The sequence below is a fragment of the Antechinus flavipes genome, chromosome 2, assembly GCF_016432865.1.
Source record: "Antechinus flavipes isolate AdamAnt ecotype Samford, QLD, Australia chromosome 2, AdamAnt_v2, whole genome shotgun sequence".
NCBI lineage: Eukaryota > Metazoa > Chordata > Mammalia > Dasyuromorphia > Dasyuridae > Antechinus > Antechinus flavipes.
Window position 1 is genome coordinate 408881477 of NC_067399.1, and position 17348 is coordinate 408898824.

At 34.9% G+C, this 17348-nt stretch overlaps 1 protein-coding gene across 2 annotated transcripts in view; it reads right to left on the bottom strand.

Annotated features, from left to right (window-relative positions):
- EBF1 (EBF transcription factor 1) overlaps positions 1-17348 on the bottom strand; it is a 448279-nt gene that overhangs the window by 60291 nt on the left and 370640 nt on the right. The gene's annotated exons all lie outside the window — the stretch shown is intronic.

The following is a 17348-nucleotide window of genomic DNA, read 5'->3' on the forward strand; positions in this document are numbered from 1 at the left end:
TGCTCTATTCAGCCACTAAAATGATTTCCCTAAAGCACAAGGTCTGATCATGTCACCCTCCCCTACTCAATAAACTCCACTGACTTCCTATTGCTTCCAGGAGCAAATACAAAATGGTCTAGTTGGTATTCTAAGCCTTTAAACTTCACCCCACCCACCTTCCCACACTTCTTATACCTTATTCCTCATCATAATATACTCTTCCATCCAGTCACATTTGCCTCCTGGTTTTTCCACAAATAAAATTTCCCCATCTCTCAGATCCCAAGATTTTCTCTGACTATTCTTCATGTTTTCCAGAGAAACTCTTTCTCCTTTACTCTGACTACTGACCTTCCTGGCTTCCTTTAAGTTCAACTAAAATCCCATATTTTAGTGGAAGTCTTCCCTAACCCCTCTTTAATCCCAATGCCTTCCCTCTGATAATTATTACTTATTATTCATCCTATATAAAGCTTGTTTTGTATATTTTTTGTCTACATGTTGTCTCGTCCATTACAATGTAAGCTCTTTGAGGGCAAGGATTGTTTTGCCTCTTTTTGTATTTTTAATGCTTAGCACAATTCTTGATATTTAACAGGTATTTAATAAATGATTGATTGATTAAAAAAATTTTGTCCTGGGACAATGGGCTTTGTCCAAGATAAAAAGTGCATTTGAGTTAAAAAAGAAATCATTTATACAATTTCAGGATGGAGAAGATATAGTTAAACAGCAATTCATGATCTGCTGTCATGGAGTCAACTGGGTAGAGAACGTTTTTCCTTTCCTTGAGTAAAGATTCATAATAGTTCACTCAGACAAAGACCACTACCTAACATGATAAAAATCAATAACAGAAAAATGGGGAAAGAGGATGGATCTCAATGGAGTACAATCAAACCCAAATGCAAGCACTTCCAGAACTGAGGTTGGTTTAACAGTTTAGGTTGCCTGCAAACTCAATTATCAGCCAACATAAGACATGACATCCAAAAAAAAAAAACTAAACTAATACAATTTCAGATTTTATTATGGAACCATAGTGTCCAGAATAAGGGAATATTTGGTATTGATCAGAAAGCCTAAAATTTCAGTTCCTGCTCTTATGTTTCTGGTAGAATCTTATCAGATTAGGTGTTTGCTCATAAGAGGAAGGCAAGGAAGATGGTGAAAAGACTCAAGTCATGTTTGATGAGGTTCTGATTAAGGAACCAGATGTTTAAATGAAGAAGGAAAAGAAAAAAACTACATTAATATAAAAGATAAATAAAGCCTTAATAGAAAGAATAGGATTAGAAATGGGAAGCTGATTTTAACTTAAAATCAAGAATCATGGGGAATCAACAATGGAAAGGCTTGCCTTTTTAGATAGTAAACTCACCAGAAGTGTTCAAGCTGACACTGAATGATCAAAGATATATACCTGACATATAATATGTGCTTAATAAAAGCTTGCAGAATGATTGCTTGTCAGCAAACTAAAGAAGGTTTTCAGTAGACTCATGTCTTTCACTTTATTAATCTCCAACCCTAAACCTATGGAAAAATGTCATGCAGTAAGACTTCAGATATTTTGTGTTTGTTTTCAGGTCTTATTATCACTCTCCTTCCCAAGGCTTAAGAGCTTCATTCTCCATTATAGGAAGTGGGGAGGGGGGGAAAGAGGTGGAGAAATGAGAACAGTGAGGGTTTTACCTTGGATTATCAAAAGTAAAGCAACTGGAGTGATTCACCTCCCAGTTCACAATGACAGACTCTTACAGAGTCTCGAATGATGGAGAAGGGTCTCAAAGAGATCATTTCCAATAACATGATCTAAACAAAAGAGGCAGGAGAAAGGGTCTTCTCATTCTTTTCCATGCACTGTCTTCATGAACAACTACTTCACTCTGTACTATTGTTAAGAGCAATGATGATACCAATGACTCGGTTAAAAAATGAAAATAGCTCCTGTCATCTAGTGACATGGAAGCTAACCTGGGTATGATCAGAATACGACTATATTTTGGCAATCTTTCAACATCCCTGCTGTAAGCTACCATCAGAATAGTATACCAATTTCACAAAAATTTAAAGCTAAAAGAGATACAAGGGCCAAAGGAAATGATACTAGCTGGTATTTATTTAGTATTAGATGTATTATAAAACACATTGTGAAGCCGCAATCTCATTTAATCATCACAAAAACCATGTAAGGTAGATTGTGCAAATTGTGCAAATATCATAGGCTAGAAAACTGAGTGTCAGAGACACTGAATTATTTGATCAAGGTCACATAAATAGTTAGTGACAGTCAGATTGACTCCAGTGATTGAATCTATTGACTGAGATTGACAATATTTCCCCCCTTTTTATATCGTGCTCCCAGTAGGCTGGGAGATTCACTCACAAGGAGGCAATTGGCTACCACAGGTTCACCTCTTCTCACAAAACACTTCAACTTACAAGCAGATGAAATTCACAGGGTTTCTCCTCATTGAGGTACAGATGGTTTTGTTTTGTTTTTTTTGTTTTTGTTTTTTTTTAAGAGGGAAGAACAATGATGAGAGACTGGCCACATGAAACTTGGTGTGCTTAATGATTACCTCATACTTAGTATATATTACTATCCTTAATCTCCTCCCTTTCTGTCTCTCTGTTCTGTTTTATATCTGTATTTATATGTAGATTATATATATACACACATATTTATATACATGCACACATATATATATTATATATTTAATATATATATGTATTTTTTAATTTTAATACTGATTGGAGACAGACATCTAAAAAGATTGACTTAAAGTGAGGAAGACTTGAATTCAAAATCTGCTTCAAATGCTTACCAACTCTGGCTAAGTATTTAGTCTCAATTTCTTCATCTGTAAAATGGGGATAATAGCAGCATCTACTTTATAGGACTACTGTGAGAATCAAATCAAATGAGATAATATGTATTAAGTATTTTTCACATCTTAAAGTGCTATGTAAATGATAGTTATTTTTGTTGTTCTTGTTTATATTATTATTACAACATCAAGAAAGGCAGTGTGACATAGTGGGTTGAAAACCAATCTCAGAATCAGAAAAGATCTATATATTTAAATCTCATCTCTGATGCAAAGTAGCTTTGTAATCTTTGACAAGGCATTTAATACAGTGTCACAGGCAACTTTCTAGGACTGAGAGGCAGAACACTGGCTTATTTGTAATAATAGAAGCAGTTTTTATACCAAGTATTTAATATGCCTACATCAATGAATTCACTCATTTATGCCAAATTTTAAAGGTTTCCAAAGTATCTTTCTCCTAATAATCCCACAAAAAAGGTAGTACAAGTATTATTATCTCAATTTTATAGATAAGGAAACAGAGGCTCAGATGTTGAATGACTTACAAGGTAATTGTCAAAGTAAGGATTCAAACTCAAGTCTCCTAACTAGAAATGCAGGTGTTTATTCCACTATATTACCTCATACAATTCCTCATCCTTTTGCTTCCTACAACATATATAATCCCTGATAAGTGTCTAACCTTCAGGGCCATAGCCCAAGATGGGATGAAGAAGCAGGGAAGGGAATGGAAAATATAATCATAGTCATTCCACAAAATCCTATTGTCCTCATTTTACCAAGGGCCTCATCAAAAATAGGAAGCACTGCTGCATTCTGACTGCTCTCCTCTCCAATAATTCATCTCCCAAGTTACATCAATATCAACAACTCTGCTGATCACCCTTTAACCAAATTCAAATTAAGAGATGTCAAGGATTATTTAAGTTTTGACTGGGCCAGCTGTCAAATGATATGTTAACCTCAAAACCAAAAACCTCTGACACTGTATATCTTTAAGCAAATTAAGTAAAAAGTTAAGTTTTTCCAAGAAATCCTCCCAAAAGGCTTAGTAAACTGGAAAGAACATTGGCTCTGCAGTTACATGATCTGGGTTTGAATTCTGCCTCTACTACTTACTGTGACTTTAGGGAAATCACAATCTCTCTGGACTTGAATAAAATAAGGGAATGGGATTAGGTGGCCTTTCAGCTTTGAGTTACTATCCTATGACATAATGGTATAGAACAGTTACTAATCTGCATTGGTAGAAAGAATTTGTGCACTAAGGGCTCAGCATGCATGAACCTATGACAATTATTTCATAAATCAGGAGTTTCTTTTTTTTTAATTTTTAATAATAAATTTTTATTTTTTATTTAATGATTACTTTATATTGACAACATTATTCCTTGCACTCGTTTCTTTTCCGATTTTTTCCCCCTCCCTCCCTCCACCCCCTCCCCTAGATGGCAAGCAGTCCTTTATATGTTGGATATGTTGCAGTATATCCTAGATACAATATATGTTTGCAGAACCGAACAGTTCTCTTGTTGCATAGGGAGAATTGGATTCAGAAGGTATAAATAACCGGGAAGAAAAACTAAAATGCAGATAGTTCACATTCGTTTCCCAGTGTTCGTTCTTTGGGTGTAGCTGCTTATGTCCGTCATTTATCAATTGAAACTTAGTTAGGTCTCTTTGTCAAAAAAATCCACTTCCATCAAAATATGTCCTCATACAATATCGTTGTCGAAGTGTATAATGATCTCCTGGTTCTGCTCATTTCACTTAGCATCAGTTCATGTAAGTCTCGCCAGTCCTCTCTGTATTCATCCTGCTGGTCATTTCTTACAGAACAATAATATTCCATAACATGCATATACCACAATTTACCCAGCCATTCTCCAATTGATGGGCATCCATTCATTTTCCAGTTTCTAGCCACTACAAATAGGGCTGCTACAAACATTTTGGCACATACAGGTCCCTTTCCCTTCTTTAGTATTTCTTTGGGATATAAGCCCAATAGAAACACTGCTGGATCAAAGGGTATGCACAATTTGATAATTTTTGGGGCATAATTCCAGATTGCTCTCCAGAATGGTTGGATTCGTTCACAACTCCACCAACAATGCATTAGTGTCCCAGTTTTCCCGCATCCCCTCCAACATTCATCATTATTTTTTCCTGTCATCTTAGCCAATCTGACAGGTGTGTAGTGGTATCTCAGAGTTGTCTTAATTTGCATTTCTCTGATCAATAATGATTTGGAACACTCTTTCATATGAGTGATAATAGTTTCAATTTCATCCTCTGAAAATTGTCTGTTCATATCCTTTGACCATTTATCAATTGGAGAATGGCTTGATAAATCAGGAGTTTCAGCCTACTCAGCAACTAGCAGAGCAATCAAGTGGTACAGTTTGACAAGCTGTTTTTTCAACAGAGGAGACATTTCCAAACAAGCCAAATAATCTGCTATTCATAAAGAAAAGAGGAAGAAGAGGAGGAGAAGGAAGAGAAAGAGGAAAAGGAGGAGGAAAAGGATGAGAAGGAAGGAAAAAACGGACAAGGATCAAAGCTATTAAAATAATCTTGGAAAAATGGTGAATTAGAAGCAGCAAGGCAGCTGACCTCCTCAACATTCCCATTCAAACAACTTTAAAATAACACCTCAATTCATATTTTTCAGCAGCCGATTGAGATAGTTTTATAGGCTAAGAAAACTTAGAAGTCATCAGGAAAGGTCTGTGACACTGGGAAGGAGGCCTGTCTGAAGTGTTTGCATGCTGCACCAGCACCAGCAGGAGCAGCAGCAGTACGAACTTTAGAAGCTTTCAGTCCAGAAATGATATGGTGGGGATCCTGTCAACTAATCAGAAAGAGATTACAGGAGACTCTGTGTTGGCACTGGGAGCAGTTGGTGCTGGTTGGCAATTCTATCACTCATAACATTTCTGGGTCACAGTTCCAGGAGGAAAGGAACACTGAGCTCAGCCACAAGTGACAAGGAAAGAGGAACGTTGGTCACAGTTCCAGGGCCAAGAGGAACACTTATACTTATGACTCAAGGAGAGCAATAGTCTTTCCTGAATAAATATCAGAGAACAGATCAGAAGAACACGGACCACACTTTTCTCAGAATATCCTTGGAAACACTGAAAACTTGCAGACTCCCAGAACTATCTCTAAAAGCAGCAGTGTGAAAAAGTCTGAGGCTGGGGACAGGGCTTACCCATCCCCCAGATGAGCAGAGTTTAACTTTAACATAAAGCTAAAAAATAAGAAATAGGAGAGAAAAATGATCAAACAAAAAGAACTGGACTATAAAAAGCTGATACAGTGACAATCATGTGAAAATACCAATAAGCAAAGCCTCAAAGAAAATTGCTTCATTGAACCCAAGCACAATAAGAAATCCTAGAAGAGTTAAAGAAAGAGATGAGTAGTAGAGTAAAAATTGGAGAAAGAAATGAAGTTGCCAGAAAAATGAACAGCTTCATAAAAAGAAAAAAAGGCACAAAAATACTGAAGAAAATAATACCTTAAGAAGCACAGCATTAGTTTAAGTGGTAAAGAGGCACACACATACAAAAAAAAAAAAAACCCTTAAAAACAGAATAGGCCAAATTAGGGGGGAAAAAAACTATATAAGCTCAATGAAGAAAATAATTCCTTAAAAATTAAAATTGGGGGGCAGCTAGGTGGTGCAATGGATGGAGCACTGGCCCTGAAGTCAGGAGGACCTGAGTGCAAAACTTAATATTTCCTAGCTGTGTGACCTTGGGCAAGTTACTTAACCCCAATTACCTCAGCAAAAACAAAAACAAAACCCAAATTAGAAAGCTAATAATCCCATGAAATATTATGAAACGATTTAAAAATTTTTAAAAGTCAAAAGAATGAAAAAATAGAAGAAAACATAAAATATTATTTTTAAAATTGATCTGGAAAGTAAATCAATGAAAGAGAATTTAAGAATTATTGGACTACATGAAAACCATGATTTTAAAAAGAGCCTAGATATGTTTCCAGTAATATCAAGGAAAACTGCCCTAATATCTTAGATATGAAACTTCTAAAATAAAAACTCCCAGGAATATTTTAGCCAAATTCCATAGCTCAAAGCTTAGTGAGAAAATATTGCAAGCAGCCAGAAAGAGACAGTTCAAGTATCCTAGACCTTCAATCATATTATATCATATTTAGTAGCTCCTACCTTTAAGAAGGAGAGGGCTTGGAATATGATATTCCAGAAAGCAAAAGAGAGGATTACAAACAAGAATAACCTACCAGGAAAAATAAGTTTAATCCTTCAGGGGAAAAGATGGATATTTAATGAAATAGAGTACTTTCAAAGATTCCTGATGGCAAAATTGGAGATAAATAGAAAATCTGATATTCAAACACAAGACTTGAGAGGCGAATAAAAAGATAAACATGAAAGAATAATCATAAAAGATCAATAAAGTTCAATTGTTTACATTTTTACATAGAAAAATAATACATGTAATTCCTAAGAACTTTTATCATTTTGAGGGCAGTTAGAAGGAATCTACATACACAGTGGGTGTGAGTCATTTAGGTTTGAATTATCTCAATAGAAATTAAAGAATAAGAAAGAAGGCTTCACTGAGAGAAGGGGGAAAGGAGAAATAGGATGGGAAAAATATTATCACATAAAAGAGGTACACAAGTGGAGGGGGAAATAGTGGTTGGCAGACAATATTTAAACCTGATTCTCTTTAGAAATGGTTTCTCTTCTATTTTCCTATTTTGTAAATTTCTATAAAAACTCAGTGAGTATAGACATTTAGTGTACCCAGTAGGGAAAAAGAACATATGAGAAAGATTGGATTGGTGAGATAAAAAGATTGGGGGATCAATGGAGGCAATAGTCAGAAGCAAAACAGATTTTGAGGAAGGATAAATAAGATAAAAAGAGAGAGAAATAATAATAAACTAAGAAAATGGGATGAGGGAAATCAAAATCATAACTATGAATGTGAATGGAATGTACAAATAAGATGGAAATAGACAGTAGAATGGATTAGAAAGCAGAATCTAATAATATGTTGTTTACAAGAGACACACTTGAAACAGAATTAAAATAAAAGGTTAGAGCAAAATCTAATATGGAAGGGATAGCGTCAAAATCTCACATAAAGCAAAAGCAAAAATAAAACTAATTAAAAGAGATAAAGAGGGAAATTCAATTTTACAAAAAAGACAGATAATGAAGTGATATAAAAATTATAGCAAATTTCTCTAATGAATACTTCATTTCTCAAATATGTAAAGAACTGAGTCAAATTTATAAAATTAACAATCATTGCCCAAATGACAAGTGATTGAAGGATATGAATGGGCAGTTTTCAGTAGAAGAAACTAAAGCTTTCTATAGCCATATTTTAAAAAATGCTTTAATTCATTATTCTTTAGAGAAATGCAAATTAAAACAACTCTGAAGTACCATCTCATACCTATCAGAAATGACAAATGCTGAAGGGGATGATAGGAGGAAATAGGTACATATACCATTGGTACATTTGTAAATTGATACAACCAATCCAAAAGACAATTTGGAACTATCTCTCAAATCTGCACCAAAATATTTATAGCAGCTCTTTTTAAGGTGGTAAAGAATTGGAAATTGATGAATAGCTGAACAATAATTAATCAGAGGAGTGGTTTCAGGAAAAACATGGCAAGTTCTATATGAACTGATACAAAGTGAAGTGAGAACTGGAGTATTATTGTGCCAGGAAATAGCAATGCTTTAAGGAAAATCAGCTGTGAAAGACTTGGCTATTCTGATCAACAAAATGATCTAAAACATTTCCAAAAAACTCATGATGAAAAAAATCTACCTCTAAAGAGAGAATTGATAAACTCTGAGTGCAAACTGAAATATAATTTTCCCATTTTATTTTTTTACAATATGGTTTATATGGAAATATGTTTTGCATCATTTCACATTGCTTGCCTTTTCTATGGGTGAGAGAGGGGTAGAAGGGAATGAGAGAATTTGAAACTCAAAATTTAAAAAGAAAATAAAAATAAATATTTTGTAAAAACATGCACTCAAGGGTTGGGGTTTTTTTTTTGTTTGTTTTGCATTCTGATGTTACAAAAACTATGTAATTTTTGTCAGAACTTATTGCTTTCTTGTTGCTTCCTGGTTTCCTTTAATTACAAGAATTAAAGAGGAGAAGTAAATAATATACATATTATGTGTAAGTGTATGTGTATATATATATATATATATATATATATATATATATATATGTATATGTACATATATATATATTCAAGCTGAAATAACATGATATCATTTATCATATTTGTACTAGCTAAGTATTTTGTCGCTCTTCTTTAAAACTAAAACACTTCTAACTTCAAAGTGATTTGGCATAGTCTATGTACTGCAACACTGAATAATCATGACTCAAAAACATTGAGTAAAAAGGAGCTGAGATAATATATTATGTCACTCCCATATTTATCACCATATTTTCTGAATCATCCAGCTTCATAATGATGATTTCTTTCCATTCTTTGCACTGTTTGGCAAATGTATGTTTTGTGAATCCCTAAAAATGCATATAAATATTCTCTCTCCTTGCAAACAATAAATCCTTAAAATTAAAAGACAAAGTTAAGATGACTACAGCACTTCACCAGTGCCTTACTAAATGTACCATACATCTCATCATTTCAATATTCACAGTTTAAGTCTCAGTGATGACTTTCAATCTTACTCTACAGAAAGAAGGGAGGCATGATTTGCAGTTTGTTGAAATCCATTTCTAGAGTTATGTCATATTGGCTGGAGATTTTGTTCTCTCTCATTCTAGCTCCCATTCCCTTTATAGACACTGAGTGTCAGTTTCACATACACTGTTGGTAGATTTTTGTTTTTCCCAAGGGTGGTGGGGGGAGGGAGGAAAAGGTGAGGAAGAGGAACATTGGGAGGAAAGGGACAGGGAGAGAGAAGGAATGAAGAAAGGAGGGAGGGAGGGAGGAAAACGAGATGGGGGAGGGGAGAAAAAGAAAGAGAGAGAGAGAGAGAGAGAGAGAGAGAGAGAGAGAGAGAGAGAGAGAGAGAAATATTACAGAAACAACAATTTCAAGGATCTAGTTCTATCACGTGGATCAATGTTTATTGAAATTTCAGGAGGCTTGATCTGTTAAGAAGGTAGTCAGCTGGTGTGCTCATATTTCTAGATAATGATCCAGGGGAGAAGCCTGGGAAGAGCCAAGCTTCTGGGCAGTGATAGAGAACAGCTCTGTCACTAGGAAAACACCCTAAATATTTAGAAACCAAAGTATTTCTGCTGAAGTGACCATGTAGGACTTGATAAGGTTTGTCTTTTGGTTATGTGCAAAATCCATTTATGTTAAGTCCTCCTCCCCCCCCCCAAAAAAAAAAAACTACTTGAGAAAAAATGATCACATTTTAAAGTTTTATTGACTAGGAAATTTTGAAAAGGTCTGGACCTCTTTGGAAATAGGACATTATGGACCTTATATATTAAGTAATTGTTGTGATGACACATTGCCAAGTTGTTTTATCATATTAATGCAAATTCTTGCCCCCAAGTCACTCAAATTAGAGATAGATGAAGATGTATCACAGCGCTGAGGTTATATTCTTTTTAAGATTTTGCAAAGGAATCTTAACACACCTAATTTATAAAAGTAATTTCTATTTTGTTTTTAATGTAACATGAATCCCTATTTTGGACAGAAGCCAACTGTCCTGTAGAGAATGAAAGTAATGGATCTCTGTCCATGTATGGTTTCCAATTAAAAATGGCAGATACATCATGTTTCACTCACAGCAGAAATCCTTTCAAATTGTAAGTTGCCAATTTACAAGATCAAGATCCGTTTGGGACCCAAATGAGCCAAACAGCATAGGAATTGTCATTAGCTCCTGTAAAGCAATAAGGAACGTCTGAGACCAAAGCCAATCTGTTATTAAGTCCAGGAACTATGGCTTTAAGGTGATATAGATTTCTGGGATTTTTTTTTTTTATTGTGGGTCCCACTCTCCCTGCTGCAACAATCCAAACTCTGCAGGGCCTGTGTAACAAGACGATAGCATCTGTGAAATAATGAGCGGAGGAATGCAGTGCTTTCTTTCAGACCAATCTCAGGTGCGATCTCATACACTAAAGTATTGGATCAATACTCCCAGCGGCAGACCGCTCGATACCCCCTGAATTATTGCTTCATTTTTCTTCTTATTATAGATGAGTTGTGTTATTATTTTCCCCAAATCGATATTTTACAACCTTTTTTATCCGTTTCTCCATAAATTTTGTGATTACTTTAAACTGGGAATTCCGGTACACTAAATAAGACGCAGTATCTGAAAGGTACTGAATGTACCAACATGATTTTTTTTTTTTTACTCTTTTAGGCACTATACCATGTTTAAAGGCACAACATAATCAATAGCAAAAGGGGAACTTTCATGGAGAAAAAAAAGTTTAAAATAATCCTGTGCTTGCAAAATAAAAATGCAAATTCCTTAAAATATTAAAATATTAGCAGCCAAAGGAGCACAAAGCTGAAAATCACAAAAGGGAGGCCCAATTGATCAGCATTTTGCATCTGAAATTTCATTCCTAATGCTTTCTTCCCCTCCAGTTAAAGGGCCAATGCAATTCACTTAAATTGTTTCTCACAAAGGAGATAACTCCATGCACCTTGGAGAGATTTAATTGGCTTCCATAGCTGTCTCCTGCTAAGTGTTTAAAGCATCAGCAAATCAAATTATGTAAACTCATATCCTGCACTGCTGTCTGTCTGCTCTGTGCTTTGATTATTTAGATGTTAGCATTAGCAGGTCCTGCATTTAAGAAAAAGGATCTGAGTTCATTCCCTTAGTGAGTTCTGGGATGGTTCGAGTTAATTCTACACTTCCTATCAAATAATGTGTGTTATTTGGCAGAAAATGCTCAGTGGTAACTAAATAATCATTACAGTGCAGCCAGTGGTAATTACATGATAATTCACATTAACTTCATAATAAGAACTGTATTTTTTCACCACATCTATCCAAGAGTAAGGCAGAATGATCCTCTTTCATTTCTTTTTAATGCTGCCCAAAATAAAATAAAGTAAAATCATCTTAAGGGCAGGAGGACAAGGAATAAGCCTGGAGAATGAAGCTACAGATTTCATTAGAGAATTACTCAAATCCATTAAACCTAATTAGACATGACATTTTAGAATTCACAAACAGTCACTCTAATAAACTCATTAAAATTTTTGGTGGCTTCTTTAGAAAATGTGGTATATTATATTATAGGCTGTTATATGACATTAAGGTTTTATAATTTTATATGGGCTTTTCTCTGTTTTATGTAAAAGCCTACGAAACTTTACAAGAATACTTCTGCTTAAATCAATGAGTCTTAAACAACAATGTGCTTCTTGTAACATGGACTTAATAATGCAATAAACTATTCTAAGTAGCATACAATAAAATGGGAAGTACTTTACCCTGATTGGTTAAAAGATATTGGGATATAGAGACTTAATTCTTTGCTGCATTCAGACACACAATTTACACTCAAGTTTCCATTTATGTGCATATTATTTAATTTAGGCAATTATGAAATACTGTGGCCATTTCCCATTACCACCTAAGATCAGGGATGTATTTCTTCACACCAAGTGGACACATCATAAGTAAGTCAGCGAGGGCAGAGATAAAAAGCAATGCTCTGAGAAACAGAGGGGGGGATGAATTTAATTGAATAATTACATTAAAGGATTAAATGGGGCTGTTTTTAAATCAGTTACCCCATAATTAACTGCTATTTGAGACTGAAATGAATGTCCTTTCCTTTTCTATTTAATACATTACTATTCAGCTACTCAGGACAACTGGACTGTCTTGCTTCTCTCCAGCAGTTGAGTGCTTACATGTCCTGTTAGAATCCTATAAAGGCCAGAGAGAGGACTGTGGGGACTAAATGTGGATCACACATAACATTCTCATTCTTTTTGATGCTGTTTTCTTGCATTTTGTTTTCTTAGTCATTTTCTTTCCTTTTTGATCTGATTTTTCTTGTGCTACAAGAGAATTGTATAAATATGCTTACACATATTGGATTTAACATGTATTTTAACATGTATAACATATATTAGATTGCTTGCTATCTAGGGGAGGAGGTGGGGGAGGATGAGGTGAAAATCTGAAACATAAAGCTTACAAAGGTCATTGTTGAAAAATTATCCATGCATATATTTTGAAAATAAAAAGCTTTAAAAAAATCTTATAAAGGCATGGGAAACCTCAGTTTTATAGTCATATAATTGTATGTCTCCCCAAAGCAAGCCATAGGAGAAACCCTTATATCATAACTCAGTATTTTATGAATGCAAATATACCATGAGCCCATTATCACATTTTCCTCAAAAGCATTCTGTTTCAGTGGTAAAAATTTGATATTACACAGATAATAGCTTTTCAACTTGTATTCCAATGTATTTGATTCTTAATTTTTTCTCCAAACCCACCAAGTAGGAGTACACTAAATAGGACAGAGGCCAACAATGTCTCATCTCTCCAGGGAACATCAAAGAACAGAAATCGATGGCAAAACTGAGGGACCGTGATTGTTCAGTGACCTGGGAAGAAACATCGTCATAAGTCACCAAGGTCATCAGACACAAGGGAGGTACCATGAAGACAATGATCTCTGGGGTTGACCTGCACTGTTCCTCCCTGGCCCAGAGTCTTGTGAAAATGAACCTCCACTCTTCATGAGTTCTTCATGACAGCTATTTTGGTTGTAATCCATGGAGACTCTTAATATGGACATTAAAAATAGATTGACGCTATCTCCCTTAAATTGAGAGACCAAATTTCATCATCAGTGGCAAAGGCATATGACTTTTCTGTGGACATGAGAGTCACTTTGAAGACAAAAAAGATACTTTTTCTCAGGTCAAAAATAAAAATTAAACATGAAAGGGCAATAGAATTGTTAGTGTGTTTTTGTTTACTTCATATAAACAAGAGCCCCCATGAAATCAAGCATATTAGACATTTCCATCCATTTTTAAGTTCCAGTTTGAAATATGATCAACAACTTCTGAAAATAATTTGAAACAGTCTTTAGAACTAGAGATGAGCTGACCAACCAACCTTGGCATATTATTTTGAGAAGAGGGTTTTTTTTTTAATTCTTAGCAAATTCCAGATCTTTTCCCTCTTAAATTCCATGTCCTATCAAGATCCTGATATCAGAAAGATTAAAGGCAAAAGGAAAAGGGGATGACAGAAGATGAGATAGTGTTGTGGAAGCAACAAAAATGAGGTTAAGAAAGATTTCTGGAGATAGTGGGGCCTGGGATATTTACAGTTAATGGAATCATGAATAGTTGGACATAACTGAATGACTGAATAACAGCAACAGGGCTATAACTACATATGTATATTGCAACTGAATAGAAGTAATGAATCATTTGTCCTGAGGATAAAAATTTCTTAGCTTTTGGTCCTCCCGACTGAGGAAATATGGTGGTGGGAGTGGTTTGGACCTAGTTGTTCCACTAGTGAGCTGTGTGAAGTTCTTTTAGTCTTTCTGTGTTTTAGTTTCCTCATCTATAAAATAAAGTGATTTAACTGATGAAATCTCAGGCTCTTTCTAGCTCCAAAATTCTATCAATTTAAAATTCTGTTCTTTAATTTCTAGTCCTAATTTGTAAAATTTTTATGTACTAAGGGTCTCTGCTGCCCAAAGTAAGATCTGTAAACATTTAATATTGTTATTCACTTTGGGGCAATGATGGCTTTGGTAAATGTAGCTGAGCTCAGTTCAAATAGCTACAGGTCTTCTAGCCTGTGTTCAACCAAGTAGTCAACACACCCTTTTATTTTATGAGACTTCCATATCCCCGAGACATGCTTCATTCCCACAGACTTCCTTCTCCACAAAGGCTGAACTGTTGACTCTTCCTCACAAACAAATGTGGCAACTCAGGAATTTAAAATACCAAATCTTCATGAAACTAAGTTTAACTCATGATGTTTCTGTGACAAGAACTCAAACATGCCATGAGAATGATACAGTAATAAAAATCTTGTTATTTATATATGCCTCTTTTTTATTTTAATTTTTTAAACAAACACACCCATCTCAATAGTATGCAAATTTGCTCTCATTTTTAATAAATGGTAAAATTATATGTATACCAAAAATTGTTTAAAAATAATTGTCTTTATGATTTATTTTTTAAAAAATTAATTCTTTTTAATTTGTGAGGCAATTAGGATTAAATGACTTGCGTAGGGTCACACAACTAGTAAGTGTCAAGTCTCTGAGGCTGGATTAGAAATTAGATTCTCCTGACTTTACAGTCAGTGTTCTATCCACTGCACCAACTAGATTCCCTTATATAATATATTTCTTGACAACCACTGGTGGTGTACCTTCAAACTTTATTCTTTATTTAAAATAACAATAATAACAACAATAACAAATATTCTGATATCCACATTTTTTCATCCCAATTTGTGACTTCATCATTTTAGGGAAATCCTGGTGTAGTAATTTCCTTTACTGATAGCACTCAGCAACTCTTCACCTCTACTTTTTTAGAATATGATGCTTCCACACCTCTCAGATCGGCTAAGATGACAGGAAAAGATAATGCTGAATGTAGGAGGGGATGTGGGAAAACTGGGACACTGATACATTGTTGGTGGAATTGTAAATACATCCAGCCATTCTGGAGAACAATTTGGAACTATCCTCAAAGAGTTGTCAAACTGTGCATACCCTTTGATCTAGCAGTGTTTCTACAGGGCTTATACCCTAAAGAGATCTTAAAGAAGAGAAAGGGACTCGCATGTGCAAAAATGTTTGTAGCAGCCTTCTTTGAGGTGGCTAGAAACTGGAAATTGAAGGGATGCCCATCAATTGGAGAATGGCTGAATAAGTTGTGGTATATGAATGTTATGGAATATTATTGTTCTGTAAGGAATGACCAGCAGGATGATTTCAGAAAGGCCTGGAGAGACTTACACGAACTGATGCTGAGTGAAATGAGCAAGATCAGGAGATCATTATATACTTCAACAACAATACTATATGATGATCAATTCTGATGGACGTGACTCTCTTCATATCAGTTCCAATTGTTCAATAATGAATAGAATCAGCTACAATCAGCAGAAGAACTCTGGGAAATGAGCGCGAATCACTACATAGCATTTCCAATCCCTCTATTTTTGTCCACTTGCATTTTTTATTTCCTTCTCATGTTGAATGTTACATTATTTCAAAGTCTGATTTTTCTTTTGCAGAAAAATAACTGCATGGATATGTATACATACATTATATTTAATATATACTTTAACATATTTAACATGTGTTGGTCTATATGCTATCTAGAGGAAGGGGTGGGGGAAAAGAGGGGAAAAGTTGGAACAGAAGGTTTTGCAAGGGTTAATGCTGAAAAATTACCCATGCATGTATCTTATAAATAAAAAGCTATAAAAAAGAATATGATGCTTTCTTCTAGGGTCATTTCGAATATCAAGCCATAGATTCAAGTCTGATCTCCATTTGCTAGTACTTCTAAAATTACTTTGTATATATATTTTGTATTTATTCATAAATGTACATTTTTAAAGACTCAGAGTATTAGTTCCTCAAAGCCAAGGACTCTTGTTTTTATATTTTTATATGCAACAACATAGTATTTGACTCATCTTAGATATTATATGAATTTTTGTTGAATTAATAAGTATATTTGTAGCTTGGAGATCTAGAGGGCTACCTAAGGCTTCAAGGAAAAGTTTGGAATAATACTGGACTTTAGTTAAAAGTGTTGCCTCTGTATGAACATATGCTGGCTGTGTGACCACAGGTAAAGCCCTTAATCTTTCAGTACCATAGGTTAAAATAATGTTCTTGAAAAGATGAAGTACAAAACTTCATGACACATCATCTCTTGACTGTTCACAAAACTTCCCGCCTTGATCCTACTGAATTAATCGACATCTCAGAACATGCCCAAGCCTCTCCTAGAAGGTTCCAGATACCAGCATTTTTGCCCTTTAAGAATGTAGAATTTTCTAGCTACTTTGATAGTTAAGCCTGAAAGAATCTGTCTCTTTGACATGACACAGAAAACTCATTGATCCTTTGGTCATCTCCTAGGAAAACTGAATGACAACTGTCTCAATTCAAAGGAAAGCCAGCTTCCAGCTATATCGTTCTTCCTATAAGCCTCTTGTTGGAGTCATCTAACTCTCAGATTTTTAGTGAAGGATGAGGAAAGGCCATAGCTATGTGGCAGGTAGAACAGAAAAATTAACTAGCCAACTTTGCACCTGGGTCCCTGATTGTCTTTTCATTTTTATGTTCTTTCCTGAGAATCTAACATTGTTCTTGAGATAGATGTATCTAAGCTTGGAGACAACCTTGTAAGTCTGAGAGGTCAGAAGTCCTGGGTACAATGGATTAAGTGGACTGGAACCCAAGAAAAAATGAAAGGAAAATAACTAGAAACTGT